Here is a 15,931-nt window from a genome sequence, read left to right as displayed (position 1 = left end):
ATTAGTTTCAGAGAGCCTGAAGGATGCATATACTACCATTTGTATCAACAACAACTGGCGGTATAGGATGGAGTCCATATGAAGTTTGTCACTTGTTTTCAGATGGTTTATATATGCATCTCTGTGTTTTCACAGAAGTGCTCTTTCACAGAAGTTGGTCTTTCATCTCAGCCTGCACAGTGCTCCCCATACTATTGTCTTTCTCTTGCTATGGCGTATTATCCATGTCAAAAGTGTTTGAAACAGAAAATTATGCACCTGGACCAAATGATTATTAAGCATATATCTAGAAAGCTTCCTAAAAAAAGATCTTGCTAGGTAGAAATCAACATTACAGACATACACGATGCAATGATAGAATTATTTGTCCCACCAACACAGCTAAGGCAAGATCAGCAAATATAAAAAACGGTTATCCCATTCCTACTCAGTGTTAGTAACGGGAGAAATTAATTGACTAATTCAAGGTAAAGTCTAAGTCTCAGAAAGGTGTTTCTAACCTCTAGAGCTTTACTGTCCATGTAGTAAAAAATGACCCTCTGCAGGCTCTTTCCACCTCAGATTTCATCATTATTGATAACACTTTTTAGCTAACAATGCTTTTTCGGGTGTGTGGAGAAAGCAGGACTGTGCAAGCCAGATCTGAACCTGGCTCAGGTCCCTGTTACTGCAACAGTACCGTAACTGTGCTAAGGGGAGTCATATCTTCCCTTCATCAGTAGCCAGGACTCAGAGAAACAGAGAGAGGCAGAGAGCGAAGGTGCTGTTTTATAGCAAGCCTTTTTTGAGCTTGAGAGCTCACTGTGCTATTATTTTCCCTTTTTCCCTCATTTCAGGCCTTTTTTGTGTTTCATGTTTGGCCCTCGGCAGGCTGAGAGACGTGCTGACAAGTTGTAACTCTCACTCGGCTTGGCGAGGGCTTTGTTCTCTGTGTGCGTGGCACAGACTCGCTTCCTCTTTCAAAATGTGACAGCGAGCGATAACACCGACACAGAGCGCCAGCACCCGGGCTCGCCACGCTCCCCGTGCTAAAGACCCTCTTCAGTGATCTGCAGCATCAGTCAGGAAGCAAAAATGGAATTGCACAGGGAAAAATGCAGTGCAAAGGGAAAAATATAGTAGTGGCTAACTCCTGCTTTATCCCCAAACCTCCTTAACCCCAGGCTAGTCTGAGGCTCACACACCTAATTGTTCAAAAGCGATTTGTAGGGGTCTTTTCTCTGCACCTCTGTACCAGAGATGCCCTCAGAGCTGCCCCAGGGGGCTGAACCACTGTGCTGAAGCCATCTTGCTGCTGCCTCACAGCCATCTCCAGGCTGTGTTTTGGCTAAAATGTGTGTCCTGGTGAGGGGCCAACTCTTATTACGAGGACAACGGGCAGAGCAACCGACAGCATCATAGCTTGCTTTGATGTGCATCCTCTTGTGACAAGAGCCTGTCTCTGACTTCTCGCTTTAATGTGTTTGGCATCGTGTTCAAATTACAAAAGTTTCAGAGAAAAGTGCAGTCTCTCTCCAGGTGATTAAAGTGTTCTTTCGTATATAGGCTATTTTCCCAGAAAAAATACTTAAAGACTGAAGTTTCTTGTAGCTCTCCTCGGCAAGGATGAGCACAGCTTTTCAAACCTGGCACTTAGAGGCATGTGTTTCATTTATACAAGTTTTCTAAAAAACTATTGCAGTTTTTAAAAGATGAATGTCAGGCTTGGGTCAGTTTTCTGGAATGCTCTCTCCAGCCATGTCACTTACTAAAAAATCATCTTTGTCCTTTAGGTTCTTTGTTTATATAGCAAGAGGCCCACTAGATGGTTTTGCCCACCACCACGCTGGGAGATGATGTTGTCTTCCTCAGCCAGGCTAACCAGTTTTCTAGGTCATTGCCTAGGTACTTTTCTAGGTTGCTGTCTTATGAAATACAACCCCTCATTCTTTAGCCCTGTTTTGCAGCCCTATTCCTCCCTAAGACAACTTAGATTTTGTTCTGCAGAAACACACACATAATGTCTCAGCCAGCTGAAACTCGTTCAGAGTGACCTAGGTGACTTAGATGACTCTGTATCAGAGTTCTGTCCTTACAATTTTCCATTTTGTGTTATCCACAGATTTTATCAGCTGGGATATATAATTCCACATCATTCGTGACAATGCTGACTAGCGTCAGAGCTGGCTACTGATCCATGTAGAGCCCTGCTGCAAATACCCTCACTCTATCATGGTTTCTCTTTGACAACTGCATTTTGAGATTTGTCCATTACCCACCTCTTAATCCATTTAATGTCCACCCTTTTGAACACTGTGCTCAGCAAGAACTACAAGGAAGTTCCAATTCTGGAGAACCTTTGCAGCTCAAGATAACTTACACTGATAAGGAAAACTCAATCAGTCAGTTTTGCCACAGGGAAGATAGGATCTCAAAGATACATAGCCCCTCTCCTAACTTCCCTTGCCTCTGGCATTGTTCCTTCTCCCAGCTTGAACAGCAAGACTTCACCTCTGCTGCAGCACAATCTTCTAACAATAGTATTTAAGGAATACTGTATTTTCCTTTCTCCAGATATTGCTATAAAAATTTGGCATAGTTATTTCTGGTCTTCATTTTTGGTTACTGAAGTTTATTTTTAATGGCTGGTTCACTGGCAGGTTGTGTTTGCTATGCGGGTATAGACGTTATCTTTGCAAATACAGTGACTTAACTACCCTAAAAGGACTCTGTTCTTCCTTATGATGTTCTTGCCATGGTTATATATGGAGGACCCTGGGATTAAATACTCACCTACAAATTGCTCCCACTGAGATTAGGAGAGCTGGAGAGACAAGCAAATAAAGGAAACCAAAGTCATAATTCCTAAGAGTGTTTCATGTGATGAGAAACAGAGGACAGTTTTTTCTTTTCCCACCTCAATATAGTTTTTCCTGGGAGCAAAAGTAATTGTGTTGTATGGTACTCAGAGAATTCCCTGCACAGTGAAGCAATGCAAAGGCAATAGGGCTCTTATCATTCAGCTTCCCTGAACACTTCTCTGGACAAAGCCCAGGTCCCAGTTGGGATGACATTTATTTAGCATATGTAACATTAACCAAAAGATGTCAGGGAACATGCATTGAACTCTGCTTTGTCTGTTTCACTGTTTTAACTACTGGCTTTCCCTGTCTCTTTTTTTGACCTGTTCCAGCCCCATGGTCCCAGACTGAGGAAGATCTAGCCCTGGGTGATTTGGTGGTCCTTGGACACCAAAGTAGCTATAGACAGCTACTTGTCCTATCTTTTTTTCAGGTAGTAGCTCACATCTTATCTAAATGGAAGCTATGACCCAGAGAGCAGTACCTTGAAGGAATTGGTGCAGGTTTTCTGAATTTTAACAAAAAGACTGAAAGTTTGCCCATCAATAACTCACTCATGAGTAAGATACAACGGTTTGTCCCCAGGTCCCTAAGGATTCACCTCACATTCAACAGACAGACTTATCTCCCTGTTTTGCTGTTAGATGTGAGGGCAGTTCTTGACAAACCTCTTTTTTTTTTTTTCCATTTTTTTTTCATCTCTTCACCTGCAATCCAGGGGAGTTTTGGCCTTGGTTGTTTTGATACACAATTCTGAAAGAACATGCTACCTCAGCAACGATAGCAGACTTAAGGAAGGTCTAACATAATCATTCAAACACTGTCTAAGTAGTAGTAGGTGGTGGTGTTGGCCCTGATTCAGGCTTGGGGTGACTGAGACCCACAGAAGTTAGACACACACAACCTGGAATAGACTCTGGGAATTGTGAGCACTTGCCTTGCAGCAAGACCCTGCAGAAAGCTTGATCCTTTTCTCTGGACTTTTCTACAGCAATTTTCAGAAGACTAGTCCATAATCCTGACATCAGAGAGCTTTGCAAAGGCTGCCTAAATTATATTAAAGCACAAGATTTATAGTTCAGTTCATCCAGAAAAATCATATGTCTGTGTGTTTGCGTATGGATGTATGCAGTGTGTGGGAGTGATTCTCTAAATAGGAGGCGAAGTGCCTATCACAGAGAATAGACCTTAAAAGGGTTTTCTGAGGTGTAAGTGAGAAACCAAAACTTGAAAGCAAAAAATAAAGCAAAAAGACAACCTTACCACTAGCACCAGCAACTCAAATTAAAAAGCATTTGTGTGTGTAAGGAAAAGGAAGATTTGGAAATGCAGGGCTAAATGACATTTGTTGTGAAAGCCTCCCCCACTCCTGTCCCTAAGTGATAAGAAAATGAGCTGGATGCCAACAGAACTTCAGGTTGGATTCAGGAGAAAGAAACCTTTTCAGGTCATACTTCATTTGATGTTAGCTTGAGTTCCTCCGTTAACTGACATTGGGCAAAGGTGTCATTGTCATCACTTTCCATACCTGCATGTCCCCACAGCTTGATGGAGATGTGGATAGATGCTCATTGGGAGGTGGCCCTTTCATGCCTTCCCCTCCAACAAACACTACCACCAAAGTGCCACCCCACTCTCTGGTTTTTGTGCAGTCCAGGGGTGTCCATCCCAAGATCCTAGCACTGTGTTCCAAGGAGAAAACCTTTAGGAGGGCCCTTTTCTTCAGGAAGAGGAAAAGAGGAGAAACTGCTCTTTACCCAGCATCCTTGCAGGAATCTCCACTGTCCTGACTCATTTTATGGAGAAGCAGGGAGCCAGGTGGTCAGTGCTGCCAACTTCTGGGCATCTGAGGGACCTGGCATTTGTCAGTCAATGCTGATAAAGTGAGAGGGACCCAACCAAAAGGTGTGCCAGCAGGAGTGGTGGGTACCTAGCTAGCATGGGCAGAGACAAACCAGCAGAAGTGTTTAAAATGCCAGACACAGTTGTGGTCACTGCCTAATCTCCATTCCCATCACCCAGTGATCACTCAGAAATCTCTGCATGGTGCCAAATCCAGCCCAGCACCAAGCACTGTCTTGGAGCTGTTGAAGCCTGGCAGGATGGAGAATGCTGCTGATTTAGTTCCTCTCTGCTGTTTAGGAAAGCAGCAAGGTAGGAAAGGGGAGATGACTGAAAGGAGTGGGGAGAGAAGACGAAAGGGGGAAGAAAAGATAATAAGAAAGTCCCCACTGCCCTCTGCCATTGTGTTGCTCACTAGAAGACTCCCTACAGAATTACGCTGTCGTCTTGCAGGAAAGCATGTAATAACTGAAAATACAGTGTCAAAAGGAATTTTTCAGGCTTTGACAGCTCATAAATTACAGTTCGTTGACTTCTTCCTGTGTCTAGATTTAAATTAATAGGCAAGCAGATATATATTTCTTTTGCTTCTTTCTCCTGAGCAGTAGCAGTTGTGGAAGTGACGCGGTTTCTCGTGTCTCTATCACCCCTTTCCCTCCCTCCCTTCCTTACAATCAGTATCACCCTGATGCTGGCCAGATTCTTCTCTCCAACCTTGGGGTATGGCACAGCAGTCCTCCCAATACTGCCTGTCCCCAGCACACAAGTGGGACTGCAAAGGCAAAGAAATTCTCTGTTCCTACAACAAATGGTGTCTTTTTAAAATCAAACCCTTTCAGAAGAGGTATTTGGTGGGAAATGGTCACAGGCAATAAAGGTCAGAGACTCTCAAGTAAGTCAGTCATGGCTGTGGCATCCAAAGTGAAAGCAAGCAAAAAAAAGAATAGGTCTGCCTTCTAAATAAATCAAACTGAGATGAGATGGCTATCAATGAAAAAAACCTGCATTGCCCCTTCCATGGAAATGTAGGTGCTCACCTGTAGTGAGAATAATGGTGACTATGAGGATGGACGGATGGAGGGATAGATGGATGGATGGATGGATGGACAGTTGAATGTAATAGCAAACAGACTAGAGAGGAGATCGTTGCTCCAGAAAGTACTCCTGTTCTAAAGGAATTGCACTCTACCTTCCTTGAATCTTTGGATGCAATGTTAGCCTTGCATAGTAAGCCTGCTGGTCTGAGCTGAGCAGTTCCAGTATTTTGCTGCTGAGAGAAATGATCCAGGAAGGTGGAAGCTTGCACACCACTCATGATGCCCTGGTGAACAGGAATGCTCAGAAGTGGAGTTGTTTGGTGGTGTATCAAAGCACGGTGGGGAGCTGTTATGCTGCAGAGGACCCCTTGTTCCTTTTTATGGTGACGCATTTATGATATTTGGGCCGGACAACCTGAGGTCTGTCTGTGATGTTGCTCTGCAGGGATCTCAGTCTGCATCAGTGATGGCTGTGAAATTCCTTGGAGGGTGTGGATTTGCAACACGTAGGTAGTGAAATGTGTCAAGTGTATTGGGTCCTGCAGTTTGAAAAGGTCTCATGTTAAAAAGAGGTTATTAATAGTATTAATGGTTCCTGCTACAAGTTGTAGTTTGTAGCTGCCTAAGAAGCTAGGGTGAATACTGGAATGTGCTTGGCAGCTCCTGGGAGAGAGCAGTTCAGGACACAACTGTTTTTTGGGAGGGTGGCAATGACTCAGAGCTGGGAGCTGAACATTTTCCTTACTTACCCTAGTAACACAAAGAAAGGGAGTGAAAAGTGCAGAGCCAGAAGGAACACGGGTCCTGGCTGCCCTGATGGAAGTGTGTGATGGGACTAGGGTGACAATCACACATTTGAATCATCTGAAAGGTCGTGGCCCTTTCACCACTGGCTGTGTTCACATGGTCGCTGAGGGGTGCTCATGTCTCTCTGAGGAGGGAGCTCCTTGTGACACACGGAGGGTTCGGTCACCTCTTGTCTAGCATTCCCTGGGGCATGCTCTTTGCAGTGGGTCTTGGAGGGCTCAGAAGCTGGAAAGGCATCTGAGGGGCTCTGGGGGAATGAGCTGAGCACAGGAATGGAAGAGTAGGAGAGCCAGCAGTCCCAGGTGTTTGCCCTGCAGGGAGCTCTCCCTGTTCAGTGGCACAGGGATGTTTTTATTGACCAGCTCCACTGAAGTGACTCTGGGTGCTATTAGGAGAGATCTCCAGGTGCTCCTGGTATCAGCTCTTGTGCAAGGACTACAATGATGCAGGAGGGACAGAAACCCTATCTCAGCTTGTGCAGGAGAGAAATAACCTATTTATTGCCTGAGGTTTCTCATTCTGCAGTTATTTAAGGCCTGAGTTTGACTCCTCAGAGGCGACTGCTGTTTGAGCATGCTAAAGTCTTGACTGGGGAAACTTCTGGCACTAGCTGCTTATTATCTGTGACTCAGTTCAAGAAAACCTCTTCTGAGGAAGTAACTTGTTTGTGATGCCTCATTCAAAGGGGTATGGAATACCCCAGAATTTGTGATCCTGTTTCGGGAGGCGTGCAGTGGGTGGGACAAGCATTGCCATTTGCAGTTTAGGTGACAATTTGTGCAGCAATGGAGACCTATCAGTCTCTCTCACGGTCTGACACATACCTGTATCAGCACTATTTCAACTGGAGTTACTATAAAAAGAGTGTAAATTAGTCCCAAATTAGGAAATGAATTCTTCAACATATTTTTCACAAACCCACTGAAGGCCTTTTTCCATCACTCCCAGACTGCCACAGATCATGGCAATGTAAAACTGGTTTTGGCCCATGGATGGATACCACCATCAAAGAGACTAGAGGGACAACCAGCCTACGCCAGTTTGTTCTAATTTCAGAAACTGTTCCACTGTTTCCCACCAGCTTCTTGCTTCTTCCCCTAACTAGGACAGTCTAATCTGTTCTGCCCCTACAGCCCTCCCTGTTACACTCTAATGAATACTTGTTGCAATACCCATCTTTATGATTTGCAAAACAGCATTCTGCAGAGGATGCAAAGGCATAAGTGACTGAGAAATAAGGCAACCTTTCAATCCATTTATCAAAGTCCTTGAATTTCCCATTTCAAGGAAAAAATCATAAACAGGGAGCATAAAAATTGAATATGAAATCCAGGGCATTTTAAATAAATTGAAAGGTTAACAGCAAAGCCAGTTCTCCTTGTTGATAATAAAGTAAAATCAGTCCTGAGACCTGTTGATCCTAAATGGATCTTCTTTATTAGGAAGAAGTAATTGAATGAACTGATAGAAGGAAAACACAGAAATATAATATTTATTAATTTCCTGGTTTTGCTGTCTTTACTGGGTGTTTGGTTTTGCAAAGTGCAAAAAATAGGTCCAATATGCTGTAGTCAAGAGAGACCCACTTAAACACACTCAGTGGGTCAGTCTACATTAAGTCATGAGCTGCATTCCCCTGGAAAAAGCATCATTAGGCACAAGTGAACCACTCCAGCCTCCCCTGGAAATGGGAACAGCTACTGCAACCACCAGGCAGAAGCCTCACAACTAGGCTTGGGAGGTAAGAAGTCATGGTCACTGATTTACTGCTGCCTGTTTGACTGTCTCCTTGCTAAGAAGTTGTTTTCATGATATTTGTCTGGCATAATTATTTTCAGGCGTAGAAATATTTAAATAATTATTTCCAGGAGTGGAAATATTTAAATAACGAAGCTCGGAGGTGTGATTTTTGAGCTGAGATCTCTCATCTGTTTAGGTGTTTAGTGCAAGTGTCACAATGATGTCTTATCATCAGGCTTGGTGAACCAAAGAGACCTTTGAGGGATCATAATCCCCAACACTGAAATCTGTGAGGTTTGCTGTGTCTTAGTCTAGAAAGTTTGATGCAGTCTCTTGTGAAAAAAGTGGTGCTGGAGAACAAGACTATAGGTCTTATCTCCTGCTCAATATATATTACAGCTCCAAGATAAAATGAGGAATAGATGGATTGAGGCCAGATCTCTTTGGGAGAGGGAACTGATTAAATGCAAGGCAGACAAATAATTTCCCCCCACAGAACTTGCAAAGGAGTCTATGAGGAATGTGGTCTGTTTCAGCAAATATCAGGTGCTTTTTATTATTGTTTTTCTGTAATTTTTATCACTCAGAGCCAAATGTCACCACTTTTTTCACTGTCTCCAACAATGATCTCCAGGAGCATCACAGGTACTTAGAATCACGTTTCTCTTTCTTTTCATTTGTATATCCTTCTCCTAATTTCCCTTGCTAACCTGCACCATTAATTTTCCCCTCCTTCCTGCCAGTGTTGGAGGTGGTGGTGGCTGTGCTCTGTTCCTAACAAGACTGGATGACAATGTCTTCAATGTGAAAACTGGCCATGTCTGCCTGTGACAGACTCGGTCAGGCAGCTGGAAAATGAAAGCATGGAGGAGCCCATGGTCCTGTCTGTCCCTTGGTTTCAGGTCCTCTGGCTCAGGTCCACAGGAGACTGTGGGGTAGATTACACTGCCTGGCTCATGACTTAGCAGAGGACTGCCATGCCCAGGGTGCACAGTCTGACATCCCTCACCATCATGAAATGTACTAATTGGTTTTTTGTCTGCATTTTTTTATTTAATGGTACTCTAGGACACTGAACCTGCATTATGATCAGAGGCTGATGAGTTAAGGATATGGGGAATTAGGCTCAGCTGGGCTTCACTGCCATGGGCTACAATAGCTTATTATAGTCTGTACAGTATTTCCAGCAAAATGCTTTGAAATCTCAGAGCACCTTCTGTGTGAGGGACAGGGAACTCTTTACCATCAAGGAAGCAATGTGGGAAAGAAAGCAGGAAGCTTTTAACCCCTGTCACTCATCTGTCTGCTTCTCAAACCAAGGCCCACAAAATCTCTCCCTCTAGCTGATGGGATGCCTTTGCCATGACATCATCTTGACAGCTCCACTCTCCCACCCTGTCCCCTGCCCCCACTCTGAAACACCCATTTTCATGTGCTTATGAGTGTGTACTTGTGTGTGTGTGCTGTATGTGTGCATTTAAACACAAGCAATTTGACTAAAATCTTACACCACCTACTCAGCACCCTTTGGATAATCAAGTAAAAAAACCCCAAACAAACAATGACCAAACAAGGTCCCCCTCTGGCTTGTATTGAGGTCCCAGCCTTAATGCCTAATCCAGTTCTGACTCCCTATTTTCCCTGCCCTGCTTTGCAGAACAAATTGTTTGCCTTGGCAAGCATTGCAAAGGGGTTTTCAGTGCAAGATTTTGTTCTACAAAGACTAGCTGTTTCTGGGACTTGGTAAGAGACAAAATATCTATCGTACAGGATGAAAGCCAATGTCTAATTCAGGAAAACTGGCAAGGAACTGGTTTTGTGTAAGGCTATCTTAAAACTGCCTTCTGCTTCTACTAGAGCACCTGGTGCTTCTGAAAGCTTGATTGAAAACAGGCTACTAAATTCAATTTCTGTTTTCTTTATCCAGTGTTGCTCTAACTATTTCACATAATTGCACATATTTATTTTCCCTCTGAGATGTTTCTACAACCTAACCAAGGACACAGGACCTGAAAAGGGGTCTGATTTTGTTGAAAGTGATGACTCTGGGGTTCATGCCCAGCAAAGGACAAGACAGCAGTATCTGGATGCCAGGGAAATGTAAAGCCAGAAACCTGTGCACGTCATTTGGCAGGAGATGCATAAAAGCAAGTGTAGTAAGGTGTGACTAAAGCAGGGAAAGGAGTACTGGTAAAAAAGAGAGCAAGAAATGGAAGAAGAAAAGAATGAATGTGATGAGGGAATAATTGCACCTCTCAGTCCTACATTTCCCTTTCAGGACAGCAACAAGAGACATGAAGAATTGTGTATCTGATGATGTGGACATACAGAGCCAGATCAGAGAAGCCCTGGTTCTTTCATCCTTCTTTTTTGTGTGTTGGTCCACTGGCTCCGGGTAGGGCTGTGAAGGGCTGAAGGCATGTCTTGGGCAACAGAAGGAACTCCTGTTTCTCCCTAAATCTAGCATTCTGTTGGCTGCACAAAATAGATGATACCTTTCGTTAAGAAAATATTAGGAGGAAATTCTTTACTGTGAGGATGTTGAGACACTGGCACAGGTTGCCTGGAGAGGTTGTGGATGTCCCACCCAAGGTCAGGTTGGATAGTGCTTGAAGCAACCTGATGCAGTGGAAGCTCTCCCTGCCCAGGGCAGAGGGGTTGGACAGGAGGATCTGTAAGGGCTATTCCAACCCGAAACATCCTATGATTCGCGTAAAGCAGAAAACCTCCCTTCTTTCAAGAAAGTAAAGAATAGGCAGGGTTTCTTGAAATGTACTGATATTCTGTGTTTTTCCTCAATTTCATAGACAGCCCCACTGTTTCCCAAGATCCCTGAGAGAGAATCCAGGGCTTTGAGGGTGTTTCTTAAAGGGCACTGAAACAACACCTATGCAGCGGTGTCCAAGCACATGTCTTTATAACTCCACAGCTAGGCTGGGAAATATGTGAGGGCTGTGAATAGGAACATGCTCCTATATTTATTTAGAATAGTTTCAGGTGAGCTGATCACGTAACCCTAGTGCCTCATCATCTCACCACAAGCACAAAGGCAAAGGCTTTTGCCATCTGGCAAAGGCACTGGAGGGGTTTGTGCATGTTGCAGCAATGCGTTTTCCATTGAACAGATCTGTTGTTGCACCGGATGAAGGCGATTTCCCTCCCTGATCTTGGAGGGTCAGAAGCAATTAGCATAGTCCTTCCCACCTCCCCTGGGGGCAGGATCGGGTGTAATGTAGCCCAGGACTGATCTTGCCATGCAGTATCATCGGGGGTGACACAGCTGAGCCCCTGATGAGATGTTGGCTGACATGTGTCAGCAAGGATCACAGCATGCTTCCCTAGGTGCCCAAGTGGATTGTGGGTATCACAAAGGAGGCAGGGGGCTTGTAAACATTTTCTAATATGGCATTTAAGACAAAAAAGAGTGAGCTGAGGCAGAACAAGACAGATTAATGTAGAATGACAACTGCCTTAAGGAAGATCAGATGTCCAGAGAAAACCAAAGGAATTCTTCTCTCAAGACTCCAATGTAAATCTATATATCTCTATCTAAAGATACATATGTAGGTCTGAGTGTAAATGTGCATATTAAAGCAGGTGGCCAGCTGGTGCTAAATAGGAAAAGTCCACTGAATTAGGGAAAGTATGTGAAGATGCTTAAACAGTCATTAACTTTTTGCTTCCTTAGCTGTATGCTTTGACTTTTCTGTATATAGGTGAGCATGTGCAAAAATTATTTTCACTTTCTTATAGATCTAGGATACAGAATTTTTCTGTAAGGTGACTAAAAAGGGAAAAAATTAGGAAGAAAACCTGTGTGTGTCTTGGATGTGGCAGCTATCTGGAGATGTATATATATAAGCACAGAGAGATGGAAGAATTGAATTATGTGATTCATGGGGCTTTGACTGCATGTCAGAGAGAGAAATTAAGGAAGAAACCTTCCACTGAATATCTTGGCTTTGAGTTCCTAAAACTGAAGAATTGCTTCAAAATAAAGGAGGTGGAAATATCACAGTTTGAGAACCTTAGGCACAATATGACTAACATGCACAATCCTGGAACAGCTGAAATAGGCAGAGATAAGAACCGGTGAGTGTATGTGAGTTTTATATTATCAAAACCTGCTGTTCTTTTAAGTTGATTTACAAACACTGAGATGCTTACAGACTACTCAGCGCTGCAGAAGGCATCGTTGTTTAACTGTAGGAAATGTGGCACTCTCAACATATCTGCCTGCATCAAATAATTCAGTATTCATCCTCTTAATGAAGCCTGAGGTGAGACTTCAATTGCAGTTTAAGATAGCCACATATTTTACCTACAGATAGCCTTGCCTTTTAGGTTGTCAAAGCCAGTGGAGGGAGTGTTGTACTGTCGGGGGAATGCAGTGCACTGCTCCATTTATCCTTCAGTAGACACCTACATTTGGTTAGCTGCACTGATTTCTCTTACTTAAAAAAGATTAGGCAAGCTGCTCTGAACCAGTGCCCACTTCTTTCCAATGAGTATGAAGTAACTTCAAACAACGACTTCAGACTTAACCATTAATATTCAGATGGTTGAATTTAGGGGAGGCCAATCCTGCCAACAGCACATAAAACAAACACACATAATCCTCAGTCCCTCACGGTGCCTTCACATATCTTCTTTCTGGGTCATGTGCATCATAGCTTATCTGACTGATCACAAACAACCAACACAGCTGGAATAGCCAATATCAAATTAACACTAGGATTTGCTTTGTGATGAGATATACATTAGCAAAGAAAAAAAATGTTTCCTAATAGTGACCTAAAATTATTCATTGATGAAACCATAATCTGCTTGCACATGGTGCATGACAGAAGAACAAGTCTAAAAGAATGGGGAAAAACTATTATTTTCAAAGTATCACACCATTAACACAATATATTACTGCTACCTGCGAAACAACTTTCTTAGACAAAGAACAAAAGCACTATAAAATGTAGTGATACCTGGCAAAACACTGCAGCTCCTGAGATTTCAAGGTATTTTAGATTAATATCTTACACATATGCAGCAAGTTTCACCTGAAGATCTCAAAGCACTTTGTAAATATATATGCATTAATTAATCTTCACAGCAGCTCAATGAAATAAGTACTGTAAATATAATTATCTTGATTTTACAGATGGTTAACTTGAGGTTCAGAGCACTGAAATAACTCCCCCAAGTTCACACCATGAATCAGCAGCACCGTAGTGACTGGAATCCAGTGTTTCCACTGCCACTTGTCTTTGCTTACCCAAATGACAAAAGTCCCTTTGCTTAGGGTAGCAATAGGCTCCACACAGAGCAAAGAGCTGCTCTGGGACTTCACACTTTCTAGTTGGTAAAGCATTTCCCACCCTTTGAAGCAGGGACATGATAAATACACACAGTATGATTTATTATTAATATGCTCATTAGCATCATTGCCACAGGAGGAATGCTAGCGATGGATGGTGTTGGTGAGCAGGTCAGGTCCTGCCCCAGTATTGAACATGGCCAGTTCTGGTGGCTCTTGGTTGCTTAAAAGGATAATTTCCTTAATAGGCAGTTCTTAGGAAGGCACAGGCAGCAATCACACTTCCTGCTCATCTTTCGTCTTCATTTAGTGTGACATTCCCGTTGTATCTTGTAAATAAACTGTGGTTATCCCCACTGGGGAAAGGCACAGTTTGATATAATGTCAGCCTGAGCTAAAACTGAGGAAGCTGAGCTTGCTGTGAAGGGGAGGGTCTCTCAAGTGCCCACGTTCAGCCTACTCTTACCCTATTAAAAAGTCAACCTGCCAGTATGTAAATGGCAGTGAACAAAAAAGGGAAGCTTATGGCAAACACAGGCAGTATTCAGGGGTGACACCTGTGTATGGAGGAGGCATTTGAGCTGTCAAATCTGAGGGGCACTGCAGGGGCACTTGGTGGTCCTCTTTCTCTTTAAAGTAGTGAAGGTCTTTCGTAGAGTGGGTGATGCATTTTGAGAGCATTTATGGTGGAAATTATTTACCATTTTCATCTAAACTAGATTCCTTAGTGTCATTCCACTCAATTTTGTTCTATTTGGATTTGTTCTTTACACAGAGCCCATCTCCTTGTGTACATTTATTTATGGCAATCTGTTCTTCAACAGTGGGTCTTGATTTTTATATTTGGTGAAAATGATCTAAATTTATATATTATAACATTTGTCCTACTGCCCTGGGAGTTGAAAAGGTATTTTTACCCAGTGAGATCCCAGTTTTGTCCCTTCAAAACTGTGTTGGCTCTTATTGTCTGTCTGGGAATCCTGTAGGTTCATACTCTTTCAGGCTCTTCCCAGTATATTCATAGCAAACGATGACAGACCTCACCAGCTTCTCCTAGTAATGGTAGCTAAACCTCCATTATAATGTTTTAACATTCTCTTTTCTGATGTGACAGAGTACAAGATAAAAAAGCATGCCCCCAAACTACAGAGACAGTAATTTGATCTGGTGAGGGTCATTCTATAGGAGCATTTTAGGCTGACGTCAAAGGCCACAGACAGTTCCCACTTCACTCCAGGAAGGCTTCTCCCCTGCAGCTTAGAGACAGCTGGATGTCAGATATTCCCCAAGGTCACTTTTCCAGGGGTCTTTGGTCACCCTTGTCCTCATAAAGATACTTGGCCTTTCTTGGGGGAGTCTGTGAGGAAGAACCTGTCTGTCTACATTTCCTCCTGGGCATCTAAGCCTGATTAAGATACTCAGTTTTGCTGTGAAGGTTAGGCTATGTCCTCCTTTCCTGCAAAATCTTGGCTGAGGAAATCAGCTGTGTGGGTGGCAAGCCCAGAGGACACAGAATTGTGAGCGTCATTCAAAGCCAAATCCTGCCTTGGGTCTGCATCATGCTGCACTTTTACTATTTGCAGTAAATAGTACTGGGCTCTCTGTTTTCCAAAAATGTCATGCTTTCTATTTTATTTTAATAGACGCTTAGTTTCAAATCCACTGCTCAGCTGTGCCTGCAGGGAGTTCCAGCTGGGGCCAGTAGCAGGTGTGTGGAGACATTTGAAAGCAGGACATGTCCCTGAGCTCCGCCTCACACACCACTGCTCTGGGGATGGACCTCGACTACTGGGCATCACAAAGGATCCCTGAAGACAGCTCATGCCAGTTTTACTCACTTGTCTTTATGAAAGTACATTGGGGTGAGAGGATAAGAGAGAAGAGAGAGAGAAAAGTGAGAGGAGCCTCCAAAGTCAGGGAGCAATGTCCGCAAACTGTCTGAAGCATCATGTGACTTGTTCCCTGGCATTTTTTCCCAAGTCTGAAAGATGCCCTGAGGTAGATTGCCATATCTGCATAGATTTATTTGTAAAGGGGAAGTTCTTCTACTGAGCATATCCATGTTGATTGCTGCATTGTTACTGGCACCTGGGGAGTCCATACAAGAATCAAAGAATAAAAAAAAATATATAATGTGAAAAATTTACAAACAACAAAAGCCATAATGCATTTCCTGTGAAGTCCTGAAAAAAGATTTCTCACAAAGGAGGTCCAGGAACAAAGCTAACACATGAACACAGCCCTGGGTGTAACAGACAACCCCAGATCTATACACTAATCTAATTACCATTTGTCTACGTGTCAGTCCTTCCAACTACCTCAACATCATTCCAGGTTATTGCAAACACTGATTG

At 43.3% G+C, this 15,931-nt stretch overlaps 1 protein-coding gene across 50 annotated transcripts in view; it reads right to left on the bottom strand.

Moving 5' to 3' along the window:
- CELF4 (CUGBP Elav-like family member 4) overlaps positions 1 to 15,931 on the bottom strand; it is a 676,060-nt gene that overhangs the window by 94,319 nt on the left and 565,810 nt on the right. The window lies entirely within an intron of this gene.

The sequence above is a fragment of the Prinia subflava genome, chromosome Z (genome assembly GCF_021018805.1).
Source record: "Prinia subflava isolate CZ2003 ecotype Zambia chromosome Z, Cam_Psub_1.2, whole genome shotgun sequence".
NCBI lineage: Eukaryota > Metazoa > Chordata > Aves > Passeriformes > Cisticolidae > Prinia > Prinia subflava.
This window is presented reverse-complemented; position numbering and strand designations above follow the sequence as displayed.